Genomic DNA, 24,378 nt, shown 5'->3' on the forward strand with positions numbered 1-24,378 from the left:
GGCGGAGAGAGAGGAGACATGAGGAGGGCCATGTATAAATATGTGAGGAGAAGTCCTAGGCATGAGAAAACAATCTTGTTTTCTGCTGCCCTGGAGACTAGGACACAATGGAACAATGGCTGCAAACTACAGGAAAGGAGATTTCACCTGAACATGAGGAGGAACTTCCTCACGGTGAGAGTTGTTTAGCAGTGGAACTCTCTGCTCTGGAGTGTGGTGGAGGCTCCTTCTTTGGAGGCTTTTAAGCAGAGGCTGGATGGCCATCTGCCGGGGGTGCTTTGAATGCAATTTCCTGCTTCTTGGCAAGGGGTTGGACTGGATGGCCCATGAGGTCTTTTCCAACTCTATTATTCTATGATTCTAAGTGGGGACAAAAGGGGGTGCGGAATGTTAAGAGGAGAGGGCCTGGGACATCTGGGAATTGTAGTTTTAAAGTGGGCATAGTACTATTAGAGAAACGTCTGCTTCAGCCCAATGCTTTTATAAATGGGGAAAATTCAGAGGCTTCGTTCTGCTTAATTTTTAAAGCTATTGAGATGAAATTTGCTAGAATGGAAGCAAATATTCATAACTCTATGCCTATCAAGTTTCATAATGTTTGACCCATCCACTGATTTTTTGGGAATTTCAAACATTTTAAAAAAACGCTACCAGAACAATGGTCCCGCCTCTCCGCCCCTCTTCCTTCTGCTCTGATTGGGTTAGCCCAAGGCTTCTGGGAAATGGAGTTTTGTCCAGATAATGGCTTCTTGCTTCACTTGCACTTAAATAAATAGGAAAAATTCCGAGGCTTCATTCTGCTTAATTTTTAAAGCTATTGAGATGAAATTTGCCAGAATGGAAGCCAATATTCATAACTCTTTGCCTATCAAGTTTCATAATGTTTGACCCATCCACTGATTTTGGGGGAATTTTCAAACAACGTTTTTTTTAAAAGCTACCAGAACGATGGCCCTGCCTCTCTGTCCCTCTTCCTTCCGCCCTGATTGGCTGAGAGGCATGCCAACATGGCTTCACCTCTCAGAGGGGCTACAGCTACATCTGAAGACATCAGAGACAGACAAAAAAAGTACTTTTTGATTCAAATTCTTAATATTAGGAAGGCACTGAGCAGATGTTTCAAAACTCGCTTCAAAAGTGCTTTCGAACCAAATCTGAAACAAATTTAACAGACTAACGAAAAATTTGCCCAACCCTAATGTTGATGTATGGTGACCCCACGTATTTCATAGGATTTTATTAGACAAGGATTTCCTTCCTCTGAAATATAGCCGACATCACCAGATATTCATTTAAGATCTCTTATCCAAGGATTAACCAGGACAAATCCTGCCTAGCATCAGAGATCAGGAAGGATCTGATGCCTTTAGGTTGTTTAGGGTCTTCAAACTATGGTTAGAAATGATAGCGTCTATATTAATAGGCATTCCTCTTACACGTCTTTAGTGTCCATAGTAAAATACTCAGTATTCACACCAGTTTAACATTAGGCAAATTAATACTAACATTGTCCTTGTTTATCTGGGTTTTGGCTAAAGATGTAAAAATTCCAGATATTTTGAAGTCCTGAAATATTTATTTTCCTATCAAACCAACATATTTTGCTGTGTTGTTCATGATGCAGTAACTATAATTAATACTGTTAGTCATATGAACTTTTAAATGATACATATTTTAATTTTGTAAAACAAAATTGTGAATATGTTCTGTACCAAAGAGAGTTGCAAACTGCCACTTACTATGTTACTTGCCATTTAGGCACCCTAAGTAACATTTTGGGAGAGAGGTGAAATACAAATTCTATAAATAAATACAAAAATAAGAAGTAGGCAAAAAATGAAAGCAGAAGCTATACTTTTTGTAAGAATGTATATTATTTGGGCAGATGCAGACAGGATCTTAGGAAGCTGGATATATATTTGTATTTGGATATAAAATGTAAATTAATATAACACTAATTATAACACTAAATTAATATAATACACATTTCAATAATGCATTATGACAAACAGTGAAGCTCTTATTTCTGTATAGTCATACCTCTTATGAAGGTGACAACACTTACTAGGTGCAGAAATATAGCTCAGCTTTGGATATTATATATGCGTAATGTATAAAGAGGAATGATTTGATTTTGTAGCCTGTTTATCATATAGCTATTTATACTATGTAGTTGCTTTGAATATGTCAATCCATGTTTGAAAAGCATTTCAATATTTTTTTAGCTTTCTTTTCTTTTTCGACAGACCCTGGACTAGGAGTTAGACTTGTGCGTTTTTTGATGATGTTTTTATAATTGATGTTGTAATTATCTGTTTTAATTGTAATTGTTTTATAACTGTTTGTTTTTGGCATCTAGTGAAGCCATCCTTAGCCCCCCCCCCCCTTTTGGGGTGTGAGAAGGATGGGATACAAATGTATGAAATAAAAAAATAAATAAATTTGTTCCCAGTGTTTCTGTTTTCTCATTGGAAAAATTGTCCTTGGCATTGGTTGGAGTTATCATTCGCCCAACATTTCTCAAAGGGGAAACTAGATTACAGATTTGCCACTGCAAAATCATTATTCATTTAAAAGCATAGTACTGTCTTTCAATTATACTTATGTAGGTTTCCTCATTACATTATATTGACCTTGCCTTGGAGAACACTTCAGTGAGAAGATGTGAGAAGCATATATGGTAGTCTCAAGTGTGTGCAGAAAGGAGCATATTCTGCCTGTGGCGTGTGATGCCTCATGGGCCTTGTAGTCCTGTTCCTAGTGCCATCGTGGCAGATGAAGATGAAAACATGGGGTTTTCGCCGGTTCAACAAGAGCCGGAGTCCTTTCACCTGCCGGATGTTGATGTTTGTCCTCAAGACTTCAGTAAACCAGACCTTGGGCATTCCTTGCCTCCGTTTCCCAGGAAGGAATCTTATTCTAGAGACAGAGGAGTCAGAGAAGCAAATCGGAGGAGTTTACGGATCGCTGCCAAACAACAGGCTGATTAGGCCTGCTTCCCTTGGGAAATTCTAAGGAGTCTTGCATCTGGACAGAGTTGGGTTTCGCTTCTTGTTCTCTAGGGAAAGAGATTTGTTGGCGGGAAAACGAGACCCAATATAGGACCTCGTTCCAGGATTTCACTGGTTGCCTTGTATTTTAGTCACGGACCTTGTTAAAGAACCAAGTTATATCCAGCCTTGTTTTAGCCTTGTTATCAAGCTACCTTGGACTCTAAAGACTCTGACATTTCCCCACACTATTGCTTGGCAAAAGTGTGTGTTTCGGTATTGGATGAAGAACTTTGAACTCTAATATCATTTATTGGACAATACATTTTTGGACTATATTTGACCTCATTTGAAAGGTCTGCTTCTGAACTATATTCTTCACTTGTTTTTATTGCTTTTATATATTTCCTTAATAAAGATATTAGATAGAGATTGGCCTCCGTGTAAGGTTATTGGTGCCCAGCAGCCAGGGGTCTAACATGGCGGAAGATTCTTATCCATAAAATGATGTTGCAAGTACAGTAGAGTCTCGCTTATCCAAGCTAAATGGGCCAGCAGAAGCTTGGATAAGCGAATATCTTGGATAATAAGGAGGGATTAAGGAAAGGCCTATTAAACATCAAATTAGGTTATGGTTTTTCAAATTAAGCACCAAAACATCATGTTATACAACAAATTTGGCAGAAAAAGTAGTTCAATACGTAGTAATGTTATGTTGTAATTACTGTATTTACGAATTTAGCACCAAAATATCACGATATATTGAAAATATTGACTACAAAAATGGCTTGGATTATCCAGAGGCTTGAATAAGCGAGGCTTGGATAAGTGAGACTTTACTGTAATAGCATTTCAGAGCTAGTTAATGCAGGAATGGGAGCTACTCTGGTACATGCTTAAGATTTAAGAATTAATTGTTCAATTATGTCTTCAATGGCAATTGCATATAATTCTACAGTGGTGGGATTGCATGTTCCTGTGAGGCAAGAGGCTATGCTGTTGGTAGTAATGCTGCTAGTAGGCTTTCTCATATCAGACAGGATTTTGCTGTGGAATCAGATTAAATGCGCCAAACAGCTTTTAGGCAGAAGCAGTATTGGGAGGTGAAACTGGTGGAAGATCTCTCAGGGCGCTTCCAGATGGGTAAAACCCATGCCGAAGCGAGTTTTAAAAATCGGGAACATCTATACATATGTGATGGCAATGAAAATATGTAAGTAATTTTTGGGGCAAAGTATTCAGAGAAATAGAGAATATAATGAACATTAAAATAGAAAGAAGCTCTAGAATAGCTTTATTATCATTATATAATCATAAATAGCTGAAAAAGAGGATAAAGATGCAGTAACAAACTTATTAACAATAGCAAGACTGCTTATAGCAAGGAATTGGAAGAGGGAAATAAATATACAAGAAGAAGAATGATATAAGTATGGAAAGTGGCAATAAATAAGCTGACATGTAAATTAAAAGTTAAAAGAAAGATATGTAAACAGTGATTTTGATGATGTATTGAGAAAATTTATTGAAAAAGGATTCAAAAAGAAAGACGGAAAGTTACCGCCACAAGAGGAAATGAAATTTTGTACAGATGATATATAAAATGAGTGGCTTGGGGTAATGTAGCAGCTCTTGAATATTTTATTTAAAGACCCTAAAAATCCCTTACTCAAAAATCTTGTTTTTCCATGAAAGTGTTGACAGGACATGTTCTGCCTGACATTTGCTCTTTGCTCACAATATAAGGTCATGCAAACTGCAGTAATGATTTGGCTGCCCGGATGTATACGTGGGATGAACTATGAACATGTCACCTGAGGATAGTGCATACGTGGAGCGAACTATGGACACTTCACCTGATGTGATGAGTAATGAGTTATATAAGTTACAAGGCAACTACGCATGTCCAAAAGGATTGTAATAGTCAGCAAATTCCATTGTCAGTTAGCTTTCTGCGCATGCTCTGTAAAATTGTATAAATTGGAAAGCCACTACAGGCAAGGTGTGGCATTGCGTTTCTTGGGCATTAGCTAACATTGTCACCTGCTCTTGGCCAAAAGTAAACTATCTTGAAGACAACTTCTGCTGTCAGTCTGCTTTCTTCACCCGCGTCCAAACGAAATTCCACAACAAATTGGTGACCCCGACGTGATATCGGGCCGGGTGAGTGTGAAAGGGACTAGAGGCCATTTGGGGGCCTACCCGACGTCCACTCGGGGTGAGCAGGGTGTACACACAGGGGAAAAGCGAGAAGGGTACCCACAAATAACAAGCCGCTAACCCCCTCTCGTCCTCCCTGCTCTTGCTACCGACTGGGGTCGTGGGGACATTGAGAAGTTGTTTTCAAGAACAAGTAGGGCCAGCGCTGACAGGAAAAGATCGATCCACAGGGAAGGTATGGAAAGGGGACGTTTAGCTGCAGATAAAAGAGTCCTGGAGAAACCTAATAGAGCAGGCGCTTCTCCAATTAGAGGACTTGTCCCCGGAGGAACTTGATAGAGCAGGCTCTCCTCCACCAAAAGGGTAATACAGTGGGATCTTGGTGGCAAGACCCATCTGTGTACTTAAAAGAAAAACAAAAGTCCAGGGGACTTTTGACCTGGCCAGGCTACTGTAATATTTCTCATTGGATTGTTTAGAATGAGCTCTAAATTTATAACGGCGTTAAATTCTCAAAAGGGTCTTAACTGTATACTGGAATACTATTTCTTTGTTAATATGCATAGGTATGTAAGAAAATGTCAGAGCAAAAAAGACTATGTTTGTTTAGAATGAATGTGTATGTGCAAGGCCGGCATGTTTGAAAATGTGTGAAGTGAAAGACTGAAAATTCTCTGTATATTTGGCTGAATATTTTTAGAAAGAAGAGAGGCTTTTCTGTGTTTTGAAAGAAAGAAACTTGCAGTTGAGTAGTCTATTGAAATGTGTGGCTGGATGGCCGTCTGTCAGGGTGCTTTGAATGTGATTTTCCTGCTTCTTGGTGGTGGGGTTGGACTGGATGGCCCACAAGGTCTCTTCCAATTCTATAATTCTATATGCATGTCAGCTGAGGTCAGCTGTATTATGTTTTTGACCGTTGATTATGGTCACCCCTTTCTCTATAACTGTTTATAAAACTATAAAAAGGTATTAAAGGAGGATCCTTGTTACTTCTCCTGAATAATGCATGCTTAGGAATAGGAAAAATATTTATACATGTGAGCATCATATTTTAAATATCTTTTGTGCATATGCATTGATTATCAGAAATGCAATTGTGTATGTACAAACACACACACACAACCACAACAGGGAGAGGTTGTTTTAAAAGAAAGCTATGTAAAGATTTTTCAGATTCCTATTTTAAAATTACACAATGAAAAGATAGCTGTGATCCACATTTATTTTCATACCTCTGTGAAGAGTTGTCTTTCTGCCTGTTTCATCAGGTTTCATTAATTCCACTAGATTTACTTCTGGACACGTCAGTAAATTCTATAACCATTTGAATGGTCAATGTAATGGGCCAGCCAAGATCTTCAGAGACCAAAAATTTGCCTCTGTTGCCCTTCCATCCAAGCATATTTCCATTTTTGTTGCTGTTTGTTGCAGTCTAGTACACTTAGCTTAAGGAAAATAGAACAGGGAGTCCACAAAAATGGCTAGAAATGAGATGTAGAAATAAATCTTCGTTCTTACAAAATATTTGTTAATGAAAGGTAAAAAGAGACTGGACTTGGAAAATCTGGGCGCTATGCCCAGAAGTGAAAGGTCAATTTTGAGCAGATAAGAGTGATGTCCTGGCCATCGGCCCAGAAAAAAGATAGTGAAAATACAAATATTGCACTGGGGAGAAAAGTGAAATAGGCTGAAGAGGGTTCTGTGGATTAGAATCCCCAGAATCCCCATATTAAGGAAGAAAAAGGATCCTTGGTGTAGTAGCTTGTTGTTGTATGGTTTTGTTTTTAGATGCAAAAAGCTTCAAGAGATTAAAACGTTGTTTAAGAATGTTTAAAGAAAGTTAGTGAAGAGATGGGTTGTAGTGAAAGTTAGTGAAGAGATTGCTGTGGTCTAAATGAAAGGCATTTTTTTTTTAAAAAGGCAAAGGTTTGGGAGCAAAATTGCCAGGAGAGAGTTTGTGTCAGAGGAAAAGTGAAGTGAGAAGAGAAATAGAGTTGTTGTTAGAAGAGGCGGGATTTTGAATCAGCTATAAGTCAGAAAAGAAAAAGTAATATATTTTTAAATATTCTGGAGAGAGGGAGCTCCTGTCTGCTTGAGGCACGTGTGAATGTTGTGGTTTGCCACCTTGATTGGTGTTTAGTGGCCTTGTAGTTTCGGGGCCTGGCTGGTTACTGCCTGGGAGGGGGTCCTTTGTTGAAAGGTGTTGGCTGCCCCTGATTGGTTTTTGTCTGGAATTCACCCTGTTTTTTGAATGTTGCTCTTTATTTGCTTTCCTGATTTTAGAGTTTTTTTATTCCTGGTGGCCAGTTTTTTGTTCATTTTCATTGTTTCCTCCTTTCTGTTGAAATTGTCCACATGCTTGTGGGTTTCAGTGGCTTCTCTGTGTAGTCTGACATGGTGGTTATTGAAGTGTTCCATCGTTTCTGTGTTCTCATATAATATGTTGTGCCCAGGTTGGTTCATCAGGTGCTTTGCTATGGCTGACATCTCAGGTTGAGTTACTCTGTGGGGCCTTTCATGTTCCTTGATTTGTGTTTGGGCAACTGCCCCATGTAAGCCGCCCCGAGTCCCCGTGGGGAGTTGGTGGCGGGATATAAATAAAGTATTATTATTATTATTATTATTATTATTATTATTATTATTATTATTATAATGCTGCATTTGGAGGTCCCTATGTGAACTTGTCGTCAGCTGCATGGTATACGGTAGACTCTTGCAGAAGCGAGAGGATCTCTCTTGTACATAGCATTTGTTGGATTTTCTTAGTAGATCTGTAGATTGTTTGTATGTTGTGTTTTTTTATCAGTTCTGTTATGTGGTCAGTGGTTCAAACATGAGCCTTCTTATGTTTGTGATTCAGGAGCCAAACTTATGTTGTATACTGTGATTCATGTTGAAGCAAATCTGTGTTGTTCTATAATGTAGAAACTTGAATATTTGAAATGGTGGCCTTTCCCTTCTTCTTAAAGGTTAGGAGACCTGCCTCACGAAAAGGTGATATTAGTATCTGTGTTCCTGAATTTCAGTAGTCCTTTATTTGGATCTTATAGTAACAGTAAAGTGAGGGTTTGTGATACATGGTTTAAGCAGTTTCCTCCCTCTCTTTCAGTTATATGGGGTTAATGGTTAAAGCATTGTGTTTTATTCTGCTTTATTGAAATCCTGGGTTATCTTACTATAATCAGGCCTCTTCCACTGGGTATATTTGCATTAGGGCTCTAAAGTCAAAAGGACATGGAGAACCAAAAAGAAAAAAAAGGAGAAAAGGCTCCTGTTTTGATCAAGATTCAAAGGGGGGAGGTGATCCAGGAAAGAAAAGGCTTCAGAAGATGATATGCATGTATAGGATCTGAGAACTTTTATGATTGTTAATTGTATTTATTTAAATTGCAGGAGAATAAGGAAAGTACTGGAGACATCAGAAAAAGCCTTTTTGAAGGCTGGCAAGTGAACTAACAACTTTGTTTAAGTTTAACAGGAATTTAAAGTGGCCACCATCTACAGAAGACCAAGTTTATGAAGAAAATTGCAATTGCCATAATACATTGAGAGTTACAGTATCAATTGAATAATAAATAATATGCACATATTGTTTGTGTTTTGTAGTTTTCAAAAGAACCAGAATAGGAAAAAAAGAGTACATTAAAAAAAACCACACATGCTGGAAATGATGACATTGGTTATTCATAATTTTGTGTCAATGATTACTGACTATATATGTTTGTTTCAGAAAGTCAGAGCTGGCAGCCTCAGATTTCTGGAATAAACAGAATTTGCTCATTTCAAGAGAATTAATGATTAATGGTACAGGGGAAAGGAAGTGCAAACATTGCTTTTACAGCATTAAGAAAGGTACAGTGGAACTGGGGTTCAAATCACATACACATGGTTAATCAAAAGTTAAAAGTGATTTCTACAGTTAAATAAAGGTTTTACATTTTAAAAGGTCTACATTTACTTGGGTGCTGGGAAAACAGACAAATGGAAAGATTTGATTTATAGTTTAAATAAAACTGTATAAAACATATGGTCTAGTGATACCATCCTAAGATGAAGCCTGGAAAGTATGATAATTATTGGGAAATGCTGGAATTCCAAGGTATATATGTTTTGATTGGACAAAATAATGATAAATAAAAGAAGAAAAGAGAGAAGCAGAAAGCAACAACAGAGGGTTCAGTGTTTAAAGGCTGCCCTGGAGACATGGTAAACTAAAGAAGGACATTCAAACTCATGGAAAGGGCCGCCAGGATCAATGGCCCTACACTAGCATTAAGGGCTTTGCTCATTTTAATTTTTGGCTTATAGGGTACCTTGTCAAAAGATGTTGAAAATTAACAATGCAGTTTTAAGTACAATAATGGTACACAATCAAGATAATTGCTTTATTATTTTAACCAAAAGTACCCAAAGGTTGATTTTTATAAATCAAATCAATGATTTTGATGGCTTTCAGATAATATGTTTATGAGGTTTTACCTGAAAATGAAAGAAGTGTATACTGCACACTTGTATTGTGATTTTCACTAACCTAGCTACAGAAGAGGTGATAAAATCTATATTTCTAATATTGTGGGCTACAGTTGGAGAAATGGCAGCATTAAAAATTGGTAGATAATTTTTGATTTTCAGGATTCCTCAGGACTAAAGACTACTAATAAGATTGAATAGGTGCCTACCTATCAGCACCTACACTGGAAGATACTGACGCAACATATGCCCTGTTTACACCTGCAGAAGGATGAGAAAAATTAAGACTAGACTCTACCACAAGACACGCTGTCTTGCCCAGCGTACAGTCTGCACCTGTGAATCCATGGATATATGTGAACTGTCATATCCTTTGTTTATTTATAGTGATACTTTGGTTTTGACCCTTGCTTTCTTTAAGTTTCTGTATTTTTATAGACACAAGCTTTTGGATACTGAAAATACCTTTCAAACAAGTCTGAGTGGACCTAAGCTGACCTCAGGTGGCCCAAATCATACATTGTTCCATGAAGATAGTTTATATGAAATTGCAACAGATGGTCTATATTTTGTTCTATGTTAACGATTTATGGGGAAATTGGATCACAACACTGTTATTCTACTATATACAGCCTGAAACAGGAGAGAGCTCATCATGTCTGCTGGCTCTGGTTATGACATCCAGAGGTTGTTCTAAAAGGGTTACAAGGTATTGTCATAGGCCCTCAAAATATATTCTCACATGTCCCTGATGGCCTAGATGCCATTAGGATCAGACACATGAGAGATAAGGCAACGATGGCTGGAATGTGACTTTGTTGTGAAAATTGTCTTCAAGACATATACAATTCCACCTCTGCTGTCAGCCGCGCCTTGAAATACACTTTTTGGGCCGAGATGTCCTAAATACCCTATGTTTCAGTGTTTGTTCCGGATAACAAATTCAAGATCCAGATATGAGATTTCTTTTTGACACAAATGAGCTACTAATTTTCATTATATTGGTCTTTAGCATGCTGTTTTGAGTGAAAATAATGCTGATAATTGGATTGGTCATACGCTGTACACTGAAATTAAAACCTGAGTTAAATGATAATACAACCATAGGTAGTTCTGGATTGTTCATCAATCAGCAAAAGGGGGGTTCTGTCCCATGACTGGAAATTAAGGGATAGTTAACAACTTCCATTGATAATTGCTTATTTTATTTATTGATATATTGTTTTCCTTTGTGTTTCCAGCCCCTGATACAGGGCCGACACATAGGAGTTTAGTTTCCATTGGGTCTGCCTTATCAATTGAGAATGGTCTGAAGCTTACTGAGGACTGAAAATTCTTAACCAAAAATTAAGTGCCACCACCAGAAAGCCTGACTGAGGCTGAAAAGTAATGTTATTACAACATGGGATCAAATATAAATATATATGCTAACAATGGGTTTGCTAAAGCTTCTGTAAACCATCACTTTGCAAAAAGGGGGGAATAATGTAGCAGCTCTTGAATATTTTATTTAAAGACCCTAAAAATCCCTTACCTAGATGACCCTTACTCAAAAATCTTGTTTTTCCATGAAAGTGTTGACAGGACATGTTCTGCCTGACATTTGCTCTTTGCTCACAATATAAGGTCATGCAAACTGCAGTAATGATTTGGCTGCCCGGATGTATACGTGGGATGAACTATGAACATGTCACCTGAGGATAGTGCATACGTGGAGCGAACTATGGACACTTCACCTGATGTGATGAGTAATGAGTTATATAAGTTACAAGGCAACTACGCATGTCCAAAAGGATTGTAATAGTCAGCAAATTCCATTGTCAGTTAGCTTTCTGCGCATGCTCTGTAAAATTGTATAAATTGGAAAGCCACTACAGGCAAGGTGTGGCATTGCGTTTCTTGGGCATTAGCTAACATTGTCACCTGCTCTTGGCCAAAAGTAAACTATCTTGAAGACAACTTCTGCTGTCAGTCTGCTTTCTTCACCCGCGTCCAAACGAAATTCCACAACAGGGGGAAGGGGAACATGGTGGTGAGGGACAGAAAATATGTATAAACATTAAAATAATAGTAGATGACAAAAGTTAATGTATGGTAGATTGTATTGAATATTATGTGTCTGCTGTAAAACAAATGGTGTATAACAAATGTATTGAATTATGATAAAATAAACAAAAATATCTTTTTTAAAAAGGGGCTTATTTAAGGGGTTTTGAAGGAGGGGTGTGGCCCGTTATGGGTTTTTGGGCTCATGGACCTCGGAACACCGAGATGGGTGTATGGGTTGAGTCTGGGGATTGTGTGACGCAGTCCCCAGGCCTAATTCATACTGAGACCACACCTTACCTAAGTTCCAGCTCTTACCAGATGTCTAACTCAGGGAAACCCTGCTTTGTTCCAAATTAATTCACTTTTACCAGAAGCACATTCAATGCTGTGTGAATTGGATGTGCTTCTGGTAAAAGGGAATTAATTTGGAACAAAGCAGGGTTTCCCTGAGTTAGACATCTGGTAACCTTACAACACAAGCAAAAGATGTGTTGACCTTGGCCTTACAACACAAGCAAAAGATTTTGAAACAGTTGAAAAGCAACTCACCAATGCCTTGAAAGATCTCTCCAGCTACTACAAAGAGAACCACCTGAAGCCTAACCCTGCCAAGACACAAGTGTGTGCTTTCCACCTACGTAACCGCGAAGCCAACAGGAAACTGAAAGTTACTTGGGAAGGCCAAGAGCTCGAACACTGTTTCCATCCTAAATACCTTGGTGTCACCTTAGACCGAACACTAACATATAGGAAACACTGCATGAACATCAAGCACAAAGTAGCTGCACGCAACAACATCCTGCGGAAACTGACTGGCAGCGCATGGGGTGCAGACCCACAAGTAATAAGAACATCAGCCCTGGCCTTGTCTTTCTCAACTGCAGAGTATGCCTGTCCTGTTTGGCACAAGTCTGTCCATGCAAAGCAGGTGGACATAGCACTGAATGAAACATGCAGAATCATCACGGGATGCCTTAAACCTACACCTGTTGATAAACTCTACAAGTTAGCTGGCATTGCCCCTCCTGACATGCGACGGGAAGTTGCTGCTAACGGTGAGAGAAAAAAGGTCGAACATTGTGAAAGCCACCCACTGCATGGCTATCAGCCTCCTCCCACCAGACTCAAATCAAGGAAGGGTTTCATGAGAACCACCACTCCTCTTGATGTTCCTCCAGCAACAACAAGGGTGTCTCTCTGGGCAGCTAAACCTGGCAATTCCAACTGGATGGCCCCCCATGAGGGTCTTCCTCCAGGGGCAAACCAAGAATGGGCAACTTGGAAGTCACTGAACAGACTCAGAAGTGGAGTGGGCAGATCAAAAGACAACTTGGCAAGGTGGCACTACCTGGAGGAATCCTCCACCTTGTGTGACTGTGGAGCTGAACAAACAACTCAGCATATGTATGCTTGCCCACAATGCCCTGCCTCATGTACGGAGGAGGAGTTGTTTAAAGCTACAGACAATGCGGTTGCTGTTGCCCGCTTTTGGTCCAAAACTATTTAGTTGCTTGTGATTTTTTTTTATTTTCATTATTTGAAATGTATTTGTTGTACAATGCTTTTGACACGAAATAAAAAAATACCAGAATCACAATTTGGACACCTCCGGTAAATGCGCAACAGGTTCTGCATTTTTGGGCCTGTCTGGAAGGGCCCTTAGAGGCACTATGGTACTACCCAGAATGAGAAAGAAGTATACAGATAGAAAAATTCAAACGTATATGAAGTATACACATATAAAAATCAATCTGAAGAACATCCCCATAAAATTTAAATATATTTTGTGTGTGTGTGTGTAATTTTGCTTTGCGTAATTTGTTTCTCTGTATTTGTTTTTGTTTGTATGTTTGTAGGTTTTCTTTCTTGAATAAAAATGCTAAAAAAAGAATTTAAAGGTAATGTAAAAAATAGATTTATTAAGCTTAATTGATTGGGAGGCAGAAGAACTCTGGACTGAATCCAGAGCTATTGTCATGGTGAATCCAGAAAGATATCTGTGTCCAAAGATAAATTTCAATTAATAACGGATGAAAATCTTCAAGAAGTTAAGGATAAATGAGAAGTAAATACACCGAAATAAAGCCAGAACATTGAATACAACAGTTTAGGAGCATTTGCACAGGGACAAAGAGAACTACTATAATGATCAATATAGAGAAATGTCAGATGCCCAAGCTGTGGCCAGGGAAGGAAGATACATTGCATAATGGAGTGCACCCAAGAATTTCATAAGAAAATCAACTTGTGCTTTATAAACTAGCTGTACCTAGCCACGCGTTGCTTGTGGCCCAGTCTGATTCAGTGGGAAAAAGTATAGAGAATCATGTTTTTTTTCCTGCTGGGAGTGGCCATAGACCCCTCCCAGGGAGCGCCCCCAGTGTCTCCTCCTCCCCATTATTGAAAATCTGACTACCAGTATTTAAAAACTCTAAAATCAAAACAGTAAATGAAGAATACAACTCAGAAAACAGAGGAATTCCAGACAAATAATTAGGGCCAGCTAACACCTCCCAACAAAGGATTCCCCCAAGCAGAAAGCAGCCAGGCTTTGAAGCTGCAAGGCTATTCAATGCTATTCAAGCTGGCCAACTGCATCATTCACACTTACATCAAGCAGAAAAGAGTTCTTTCTCCCACCCTAGACCTTCCACAGATATATTTATATAATTATTTTATTTAATTATACTATAATACAGTTATAATATGATATTATAATAATTAAGTATAATAATAAAGTATAGTAATTATGTAATACAATTATAATAATATATAAGTAGTGGCATCTCTCGTTCACCTCGCTGGGGCCCACAATAAGGATTTTCACTCTCGGTATCCCTCCTTTCCATGGCTAGGCCACAGAACCTCGGCTTCACGTAACTTGCCAAGCCGAACTGAGTGGTGAGGAGGCAGGCCTAGCCATCCATTGTGGCCCCACCCATGCCAGTTGCTAAAGGGAGGAGACTGCTTGGCCATTGCTAGCACCATTACTAAGTGGAGGAGACATCTGCTATGGCAGTTGCTAAGGGAGGAGGGGACTGATTGGCTGTTCCTAAAAGGCATAGTTTTACCTATCTCAGGTGTGACAGGCTTGTGATAGTAAGTATGTGAATACCTTAAAACTCATCATTTTGAATGCTACATTGTGTCCAAATTTTGTAGCAATAGGGGAAGTAGCTTGGGAGATATCAGGTCATCACAAATGGACATTACATTTTTATTTATATAGATATCAAAGCCTTTGGTTGTGTAGATCATAAAAACTGGATCACTCTGAAAGAAACATTTGATTGATGCATAATCTTGTGATGGGAGGCTATTGTTAGGACATAATGTTTTTCAGTTGGCAAGGAGATTACACAAGGATGCATCTTATCACCTTTTCTATTCAACTTGCATGTTGACAATATGTAAAGCAGTAGATTGGAGGAAGAAGGCATAAATGATGTAAGATATGTAGATGACAACATGCTACTAATAGAAAATAGCATGAACGTGGAATGATTACTGTAGAAAGTCAAGGCAGAAAGTGCAAAGACAAAATTGTAGCTGAATATTTCTAAAACAAAAAGATGAATTAGATGACACTAGCCATGCCCAGCCACGCGTTGCTGTGGTATAGTCTGATGGTATGGAAAAATAAAGTAATGAGAAGTAGCCAGGGTTTGTAACTGCAAGGCTGTTCAATGGTATTGAAGCTGGCCAACAAAGGATTTCCCTAGGTAGGTAGCAGCCAGGCTTTGAAACTTCAAGGTGATTCAAAGGTATTCAAGTAGGCCAACATAGGATTCCCCTAGGTAAGAAGCAGCCAGGATGAAGACCTTGAAGGAGTTCAAGATCTTCCATATTTTAGCTCAGTCATTAGTCAGAGAATGCAGTCAAGAAATCAGAAGACTAGGACTTGGAAGAGCAGCTATAAAGGGACTAGGCATACAATGGAAATGGATAATTCTAACTAGTATTCATTGAATAGTATAGTTAAAATTGCCAATAGTATTACATTTTCCATTACTATGCATTGTTGTGAAAACTGAACATTGAAGAAAACTGATAGGAAGAAAATCAACTCATTTGAAATGTGTTGGAGAAGAGTTCTACAGATACTGTGGATTGCCAAAAAGATTAATGGTCCTAGCGCAGTTCGTCGCCAGTCTGATAGCGGCGGATCAGCGCTACTGGTACTTCTCGACCTTACCGCAGCGTTTGACACCGTTGACTATGATCTAATGATCCACCGTCTCGCCATGTCCGGAATTCGCGGTCAGGCCCTCAATTGGTTCAACTCATTTCTGCGAAACCGGAGCCAATGCGTGGAGTATATGGATCAAGTCTCTGACAGATCTCCCCTCCTATGTGGGGTACCCCAAGGTGCAATTCTCTCCCCTCTTCTCTTCAACATCTACGTTAGACCTCTTGCTAGTTTGGTTCGGAGTTTCGGCCTAGACTGCTATCAATATGCGGACGACACCCAACTCCTTCTGCGCTTGGAGCTTGGAGCAATGTCAATACCAGACAATTTCACCTTATGTCTGGAGGCTCTGTCGAACTGGCTACGTGCTAGTAGACTGAAGGTGAACCCGGCAAAGACTGAGATTCTCTGGCATGGCCGCTCGACTGGTCTGACCCACTTGCTACCCACCTTCGATGGTGCTGCCCTATCTCCTTTGCCCACCGTTAAGAGCCTGGGTGTCGTTTTAGATTCGCAGCTGACAATGGAAGCTCAAGTCGCTGCTGCCAGCAAACAGGCCTTTTTCCACCTACGACAAGCGAGGCAACTGGCACCCTATCTATCTGATGAGGCGCTGGCAACAGTCATCCATGCCACGGTCACGTCTAGGCTGGACTATTTCAACGCCCTGTATGTTGGCCTTCCGATGTCCACGACCCGAAAGCTCTGTATTGTTCAGAATGCGGCAGCCAGGCTACTCACAAGAACACCCATGAAATGCCACATAACACCAGTGCTGCAGCATCTGCATTGGCTTCCAACTGATTACCGTGGTCTATATAAGATGCTAGTTCTGACCTTTAAAACTCTTTACGGCCAGGGCCCATTGTACCTTAGGGACTGTCTCTCCTTCTCCCATCATCGGAGGTCGCAACGACCATCCCAACAACACTTAACTTTATGTACCGGGTCCTAGAGAAGTGCACTTGGAAAGCACCAGACACAGAGCTTTTTCTATTTCTGCCCCTGCCTTATGGAATGCCTTGCCGCCCTATATGAGAGCCATGCGTGAGTTAGGGCCTTTTACAATAGCACTCAAGACCTGGCTCTTTACTAGAGCTTTTAATCTATGTTAATTTTATTAATATTTGTATGTATGTATTTTTATCCTTTACAATTTTATCTTGTAAATCGCCTAGAGCATCGTGGATGGAGGGCGATTAATAAGTAATTAAATGATGATGATGATGATGATTAATGGTCCTAGCGCAGTGGTTCTCAATCTGGGGTCCCCAGATTTTTTTGGCCTTCAACTCCCAGAAATCCTACCAGCTGATAAACTGGCTGGGATTTCCAGGAATTGTAAGCCAAAAACATCTGGGGATCCCAGGTTGAGAACCACAGAGCAAATAAAAAATGAACTCTTAGGACTCAAGATGACTAAACTGAGAGTATCGTACTTGGGACATACCATGAGAAGATGTGTCTTACTAAAAAAAAAAATACTTGGGAAAGTAAAAGGCAGTAGGAAAAGAGGAAGAGCACATTACAGATTTTTATTTATTTATTTATTTTTCAAACTTATATGCCGCCACTCCCCTAGGGCTCGGAGCGGCTTACAAGAACCGGCTAAAATCAACAATTTAAAAAACATCTTAAAAACATCTTAAAAAACATCCTAAAAGCACCTTTTAAAACATCAACAACAGAACTCAAAAGCCTGTCGAAACAGATGTGTCTTACATGCCCTGTGGAAGGCCGACAAGTCCCGCAAGGCACGAACTTCAGGTGGCAAGGTGTTCCAGAGAGATGGTGCCACTACTGAAAAGGCTCTGCGTCTAGTTGTTGTTAGATGCAAGGTCTTAAAACTGGGGACTTCCAATAGGTCTTGGTCCTCAAAACGGAGGGATCTCTGGGGTTTGTAGTGAGTGAGGCGGTCCCTCAGGTACATCGGCCCTAGACCATGAAAGGCCTTGAAGGTAAGCACCATCACTTTGAAAGTGATCCGGTGCTCAATTGGTAACCAGTGCAGCTGCCGTAAGATTGGTGTTATGTGGCATCTTATCGGGACTCCCGCAAGGAGCCAAGCAGCTGCATTTTGCACCAATTTGAGCTTCCGGATCACCGACACAGGAAGGCCAATGTAAAGGGCATTACAGTAATCCAGTCTTGAGATGACTGTAGCCTGGATCACCGTAGCCAGGTTGTCCCTAGACAGATAGGGGGCTAGCCGTCTAGCCTGCCGAAGATGAAAAAAGGCAGTTTTGGTAACGGCGGAGACCTGGGCCTCCATCGTCAATGAAGGGTCCAAGAGGACTCTCAGACTCTTTACCAGTAAAGACGGGCGTAGCACTTCGCCATCCAGGGGTGGCAACTGGATATCCCCACTGCCCGGTCGGCCCAGCCATAGGACCTCTGTCTTTGCTGGATTCACCCTCAACCTACTGGAACACAACCATCCAATAATGGCCTTGAGGCACTGATGAAAACTGTCGGGTACAGACTCCGGTCGGCCTTCCATCTTTAACACAAGCTGAGTGTCGTCAGCGTATTGATAACACTCGAGCCCGAAATCTCGGACCAGCTGAGCAAGTGGTCGCATATAGATGTTAAACAACAGAGGGGAGAGAATGGCCCCCTGAGGAACCCCACAATGTAGAGGGGACCTCTCAGAGACCAGGCCTCCCCTCTCCACTCGCTGTCCACGGTTGTGAAGAAAGGAGGCCAGCCAATTTAAAGCTGTCCCCCTAACTCCAGCAATGGCAAGGCGGTGGGTCAGAAGATTGTGATTGACTGTGTCAAATGCTGCTGTGAGATCCAATAACACAAGCAGCACCGACCCGCCCTGGTCAAGCTGGCATCGGAGATGATCCGTGATGGAAACCAATACAGTCTCTGTCCCATGCCCCGCACGGACGCCGGACTGGAAAGGATCCAGTCCGGCTGTGTCATCTAGGAACTGCTGCAGCTGCACCGCTACTGCCCTCTCAATCACCTTGCCCAGAAATGAAAGATTCGAAACTGGGCGGTAGCTGGAGGGAACCGAATGATCTAAATCTGGTTTTTTCAGCAGAGATGGATAGACTCAGCCAAGTAAACCATAGCCTTGAATATGCATGACTTGGTGTCAACAAACATATTCGGATTGCTAGCATTTACATGTTATTTTCATCACCAAATACTTCAGAGTAAAACAGACACCAAATTAAATTAAGGATGTATCTTATTCAGTCAAATTTCCACTGTCAAGAAATGTTATTCATTTTCAAAGGCCACTTACATGAATTCACAGTTGAGAGTGTCTGCTCAATTAGATTTGGACTTAATTTTAAAATACTGCATATTGACTGAGGTGCCAAATAAAATTTTAATTACATTTTTATAATGCAGCAAAAAACATAGGTGATCCCTTCTTAGAGATTGCGGGTACTGGGCTTGAACAATATCTGGAGGGGTACAGGTTCCCGGTCCTCTGATCTAGGCAGTAACGTATTTTTGTTCTGGTAGGGAGAGCTCATGTTTTTTTTCCACATCAAGTTTTATAGCTAGGTTTATTAGACTGTAAACAAAAAGTGTCAGGTTCTTCAGTAGCATGAAGGGTCACAAACTACACAGTAGATTTAATGATTTTCATTTCAGCTTTCAGAGTAATTTGGCTTTCGCATGTGATTTATTTTTTGCTTCTTTCATTCCTTCCCTCCTATCATGTAGTAAATTCCTGAATATATTTTCTTAAAGCAATACATGAGTCAATTGGATGAATATGTGGTGCTGGTATCTTACACTATTCAACAATCTTATTTCCAAAGTTATATCTAGTTTTGTTTTCTGCCCCCCTTCATCTTGTAAAAAAAATGTTGATTGTGCCTTTTAACTCTATTTGCACTCGTGGAGATATAAATCAAATACACTTGCAATATGAAGTGAGTTTTGTTACAGATCAGAGATTTTATTTTGTAAAACAACATTGCAATACCTAACTATTCCCACTGAGTATCTGCACATATCCACACCAATCTTAACTATATAAGTAGAGCTATGATTGATCAGACCAAATGCCTAACAAGCAGGGCATGAACACAATACCATTGCTATCCTAGTCATATTTCCCAGGATCTATTCTACAGAAACACGTGTTTGTTTGTTTTTTTGCATTCCTATGGAGTTGACTTTTATAGATTTGGTTAAAATGTTTTCTCAAGGTATCTTTAGGGACTATAGCATGACTTTATGGCTAACTAACTACCAGTGGAAGTTGAACATAGAGACACTTTGGAGGACCTGGAGATTCACAGAGAGAACATCTTTCTAGGTCCTCCAGTGCAATTCTATGGTCAACTTCCAGTGGAGGTGTTTTGTTGGATAAAAAAATAGTATTTCCCTCTTTTGTGGGGTTCCTGTGTTTTTAAACCCAGCAAATATGGAGAACTGATTGTACGTATGTACACACACACGTTGATAAACACAATCATGATAGATATTTAAAGCTACATCTATATATTCATTTCCAAAAGAAGCCTCTGATAGCCTATCCTTCAGCTATGTATTCAATCTTCATTTCAAGCCATCCATGTTAGCAGCCAACTCCATATTTTGTAGCAGTGAATGCTAGATTTATTCAGTGAAGAAGCACTTGTTTTATATCGGATTACCCACTTTTAATTTTCATTGCACGACTCTGAGTTCTAGTGAAACAGGCATGGTTTCCCGCCTTATCTCAATGCACTGAGGTTTTAAAAGTTCTTTGCCACTTGTAAACTAACCTGTATCTCACTGGTGAGGAAAGTGCCCACATAGAATCAATTTTATTTGTAATCTTGGAGGATGGGTTAGATAAAGTTCTTCCCAATCTGGATATTTCATTTTGCCACAAACATGCAAAGCATAGTTAAAATATTTTTCCTGGAGTAAACCCCAGTGCACCAGCTTTGATACCTGCAAAGTCTAGTTTAGTTTTATGCAAGGTTTAAGAAGTTTAAACATCTGAATATTTCTGATGTGTGATTAGGAATAACAGCAGAAACACCATGGGCCCTTTAACACTATACCGCTATAGAACTATGAATAAATTTTAAGTGTCATGGCAATATCCTATTCAATCCTGGGGTTTGTAGTCTGGTGAGGCACTAGAGCTCTATGGCTGATAATTTGAAATGCTTCTCTTCAAAGTACAAATCCCAGGATTATATAGGATGGAATGTGGTAGGTAAAGTGGGATTATAGCTCTATGATTGTGTTTTGTGAAAGCATTCTATACCGTGTGCCCTTATACTAATATCTGGCAGTAACCCATCCCTGCTTTAGAGAGTTACTGCCACCTCTGACCAATACTAGTAATATTGTTACATAGAAATGGCACAGCATTTCTAATCATAGAGAAATACTGTTTGATGGACATGTGGTTGATTGATAGCACCTGGGTATGACTATGAATGTAATGATGCAATACCTAAGGGGATGTGGTAATGGCCGAGTCATAACCATGTGAGGATTATTGCAAAGGGGTTGCATCAGCCTGTATACCTATCAGCAGGTGGGTATATAAGGAGGATGTATGTGACTACCTGATGATTCTGATTGCAAGTACAAGAAAAGTAAAGTGGATCTGCAAATTATATTTGTATATTTGGATATATTGCAATGGTGAAGATTAAAGCCTCCAGATATTTTAGAGGAAACTTGAATTAGTGAGTTTCCAAACAGTCTGTGTAGATAAGGTCAGATGCTGGCAGTTGGATTCTGCTGATTGACAGGGTAAAGCACATGGATTTGCTATGAAAGGACTCTGCTGTAATTTTGTTTTTTTCTAGGGTGCTTGCTATCCATTTTGCAGTGATTCAGGGAGGTTGTGATTTGGAAACTAAATCAGTCCACGTACCAGCAAATCCTGTGACAAACATGACAATTCAGAAGAGGATATTAGCTCCTCCTGGGGGAAAACCCATTTCTCATCTTCCATGTCAGCCCTATTCTCAAATCTCAAGGCCTCTATAATGAAATCTCCTTGGGAGGATTTTAATCAAAGTAAAATTGATGGGTAATATTGATTGTTCGGTGTGACTTTCTAGCAATAGGCCATGACAAAACCAGCCCTGACACAGGATGCATATTATTGAAGGATATTATTATTCTAGTGGATTAAAGTTGTTTACTGTTATAAAACATACTTCAAAAGTCAATGCTAACAACTGCCTTAGTTTACTTTTTTAATAAGTCTAGGCTTAAACTGATGGAAAATAATGCCCTGTTTCGCAAAACTCCCTTTCCTTTTGTGAAGTCAGGTACGTGAGTATCATGTGGTTACAATTTCTATGGTCTGTGGGGAAGTGGGAGGAAAGGTTAATATTGTTTCCATAGACATGTTGGGCATAAAAACAATACATCTCGGAAGAACTTTCTGTTTCAGTATATTTTACCCCAATTCTGTCCATTATATTGTCTACATGTTTTAATAGATAATCTCCTATGGCAGGTAGCGATTACAGCTGTGTAAGCTTAAAAACAGTGGTTAAAGTGAGGTTGAAATAACTCACTGGAAGGCAGGGCAATAGCCAGAAAAATAAATGGGGGGGGGGGGGGGAAACCTTTTTTTTTTTTTTTTTTTTGCGAATCATGAAGAGTAGTTCCATAATGCAAAATAATTTAGAAATCAGGCTCCATCGATAAACTTCAGTAGACATTCAAGACAGATAAACTTCAGTGGACACTCATGGGAATTTGGTTAATCAGTCAAAGTTCATGAGTAAACCAGTTTTTTTAACCTGAAAATTTTCGGGGGGGGGGGGGGGGGGTTGAACCCCTAACCCTCCCCCCCACCCTTTGGCTAAAAGGTCAACCAGTGGGCAACAATAGAAGCTAATACAAGGAAATAATTTCTTGTATTTCACATGTTCTCATTTTCCTTTTAATAATAGCTTTCTGTTATCTAGGGAGAAAACTATTTGTTGCTAAAATTACCAGTATGTAGAAATGAATGTGTAAATTCCAGTTTGTAATAATGTAGTCTGTTCAGTCTGCTCTGAGATACAAACTCAGTGTGAAGATAACCATAACAACAATACACTCAAACACAGCAAGACCCCCTCTCTTTATATATACTTGGCCAAAGCCTGGAGCCTGCTGAAGGGCCCCTCTATGTGTCTTGTAAACTGGAGCAGGCAGTTGGCTCTAATCCACAATTCCACCAGCATCAATACCCTATTGGATTCTGTCCTTAGAATCCTAATGAATCCTAATGGTGAGGACTCCTCAACTCATGCCTTGTTCTGCCTTTCCTTTTTGGTACATGTTATGGGGCTTGCTATAGTTTAGTCTTCTGGCCTAAAGAGGGGGAAACCATGACCCTCTAGATGCTATTGCACATCCAGTTCTCATCAACCTCAGCCAACCAGGTCAAGGACCAGTGATAATGGGAACTGTCACTCCAAAACAGTAGCAGTTTCCTGATTATTCCTCTAGTTTCTCATCTGTGCCTCCTCAAAGACATTTCCTGACTACAAAGTAGGTTGCCACACACTTGCAAAATCCTATGTCAAAGCATGATTCCAATACAACATGTTTCCGTGGCAACCATCTTAAATTCTTTTCCAATATCCCTGCATTGATAATTTTGGATCACTGTTTTCTTGCATATGTGTGTTTATCTTTCAGAAAGAAATGAAATGTGCTCACAAATCACTTCATCTGTGGCACCGAGTTCTTTTAATCAACTGATTTGTTACAATCTATTCACTGTGAATTTAAACTTTGGCCTTTTTTATTCATCTGCAAAGCAGAAGAAAGTACTATACAAGACACAAAAACACAGGCACCCCCCTCCCCCAGAAGAGCAGGAGTGAGCCACTTTTGCCATCCAGTGCAAATGAACTGCATCTCCCATAATCCCCAATCATTGCCTAAGGTTGGTTAGAACCAAAGGGAATTGTGAGATAAAATGCCTGGTTACTTATCCTTATGGGGGAAAAAACGGTTAATTCAGTTGCAGACACATAAGTAGTGGGCGCACAACTTCAAACAGTTCTGTTTCTGAGTTCAATCTCCTACTGAGTTAACGAGAGATAGTTACAGATTGGTCTGGAGGCTTGGGTTCAAATCCTGTTCAGCCATGGAAACCCACTGGGTGACCTTAAGCAAGTCGCACTCTCTCAGCCTCAAAAGAAGTGCTAGGGAAACCCCTTCCTAACAAATCTTGCCAGGAAACGGTTTTTGTTGAATGCATAGCAGCAGCAGCAGAGTTCCTGGTGAATTAGGAAGGGTAGAGTAAAGCTAAGTAGAAATTCATGAAAGGGTAGGCAATTATTGTCAGCCTGCTCAGATACACTTTAAATTTTCCACCCATACACCAAATATAGCATGTTTATTGCTGCTTAGTCAAGATAAATCTTTATTGGAGTACTGTTTGTTTGATTCAGACAATTAATCTTTTAAAAGCATTTATTTAGAACTAAATGGAATAAAATCCTTTTAACTACATAACAAGGCTAGCTGTTTTATTTCTGTATGTTAATAGTATTTTCATTTATATTCGTTTGAGCCAGCATT

This window comes from Anolis carolinensis, chromosome 2 (assembly GCF_035594765.1).
Source record: "Anolis carolinensis isolate JA03-04 chromosome 2, rAnoCar3.1.pri, whole genome shotgun sequence".
NCBI classification, from domain to species: domain Eukaryota; kingdom Metazoa; phylum Chordata; class Lepidosauria; order Squamata; family Dactyloidae; genus Anolis; species Anolis carolinensis.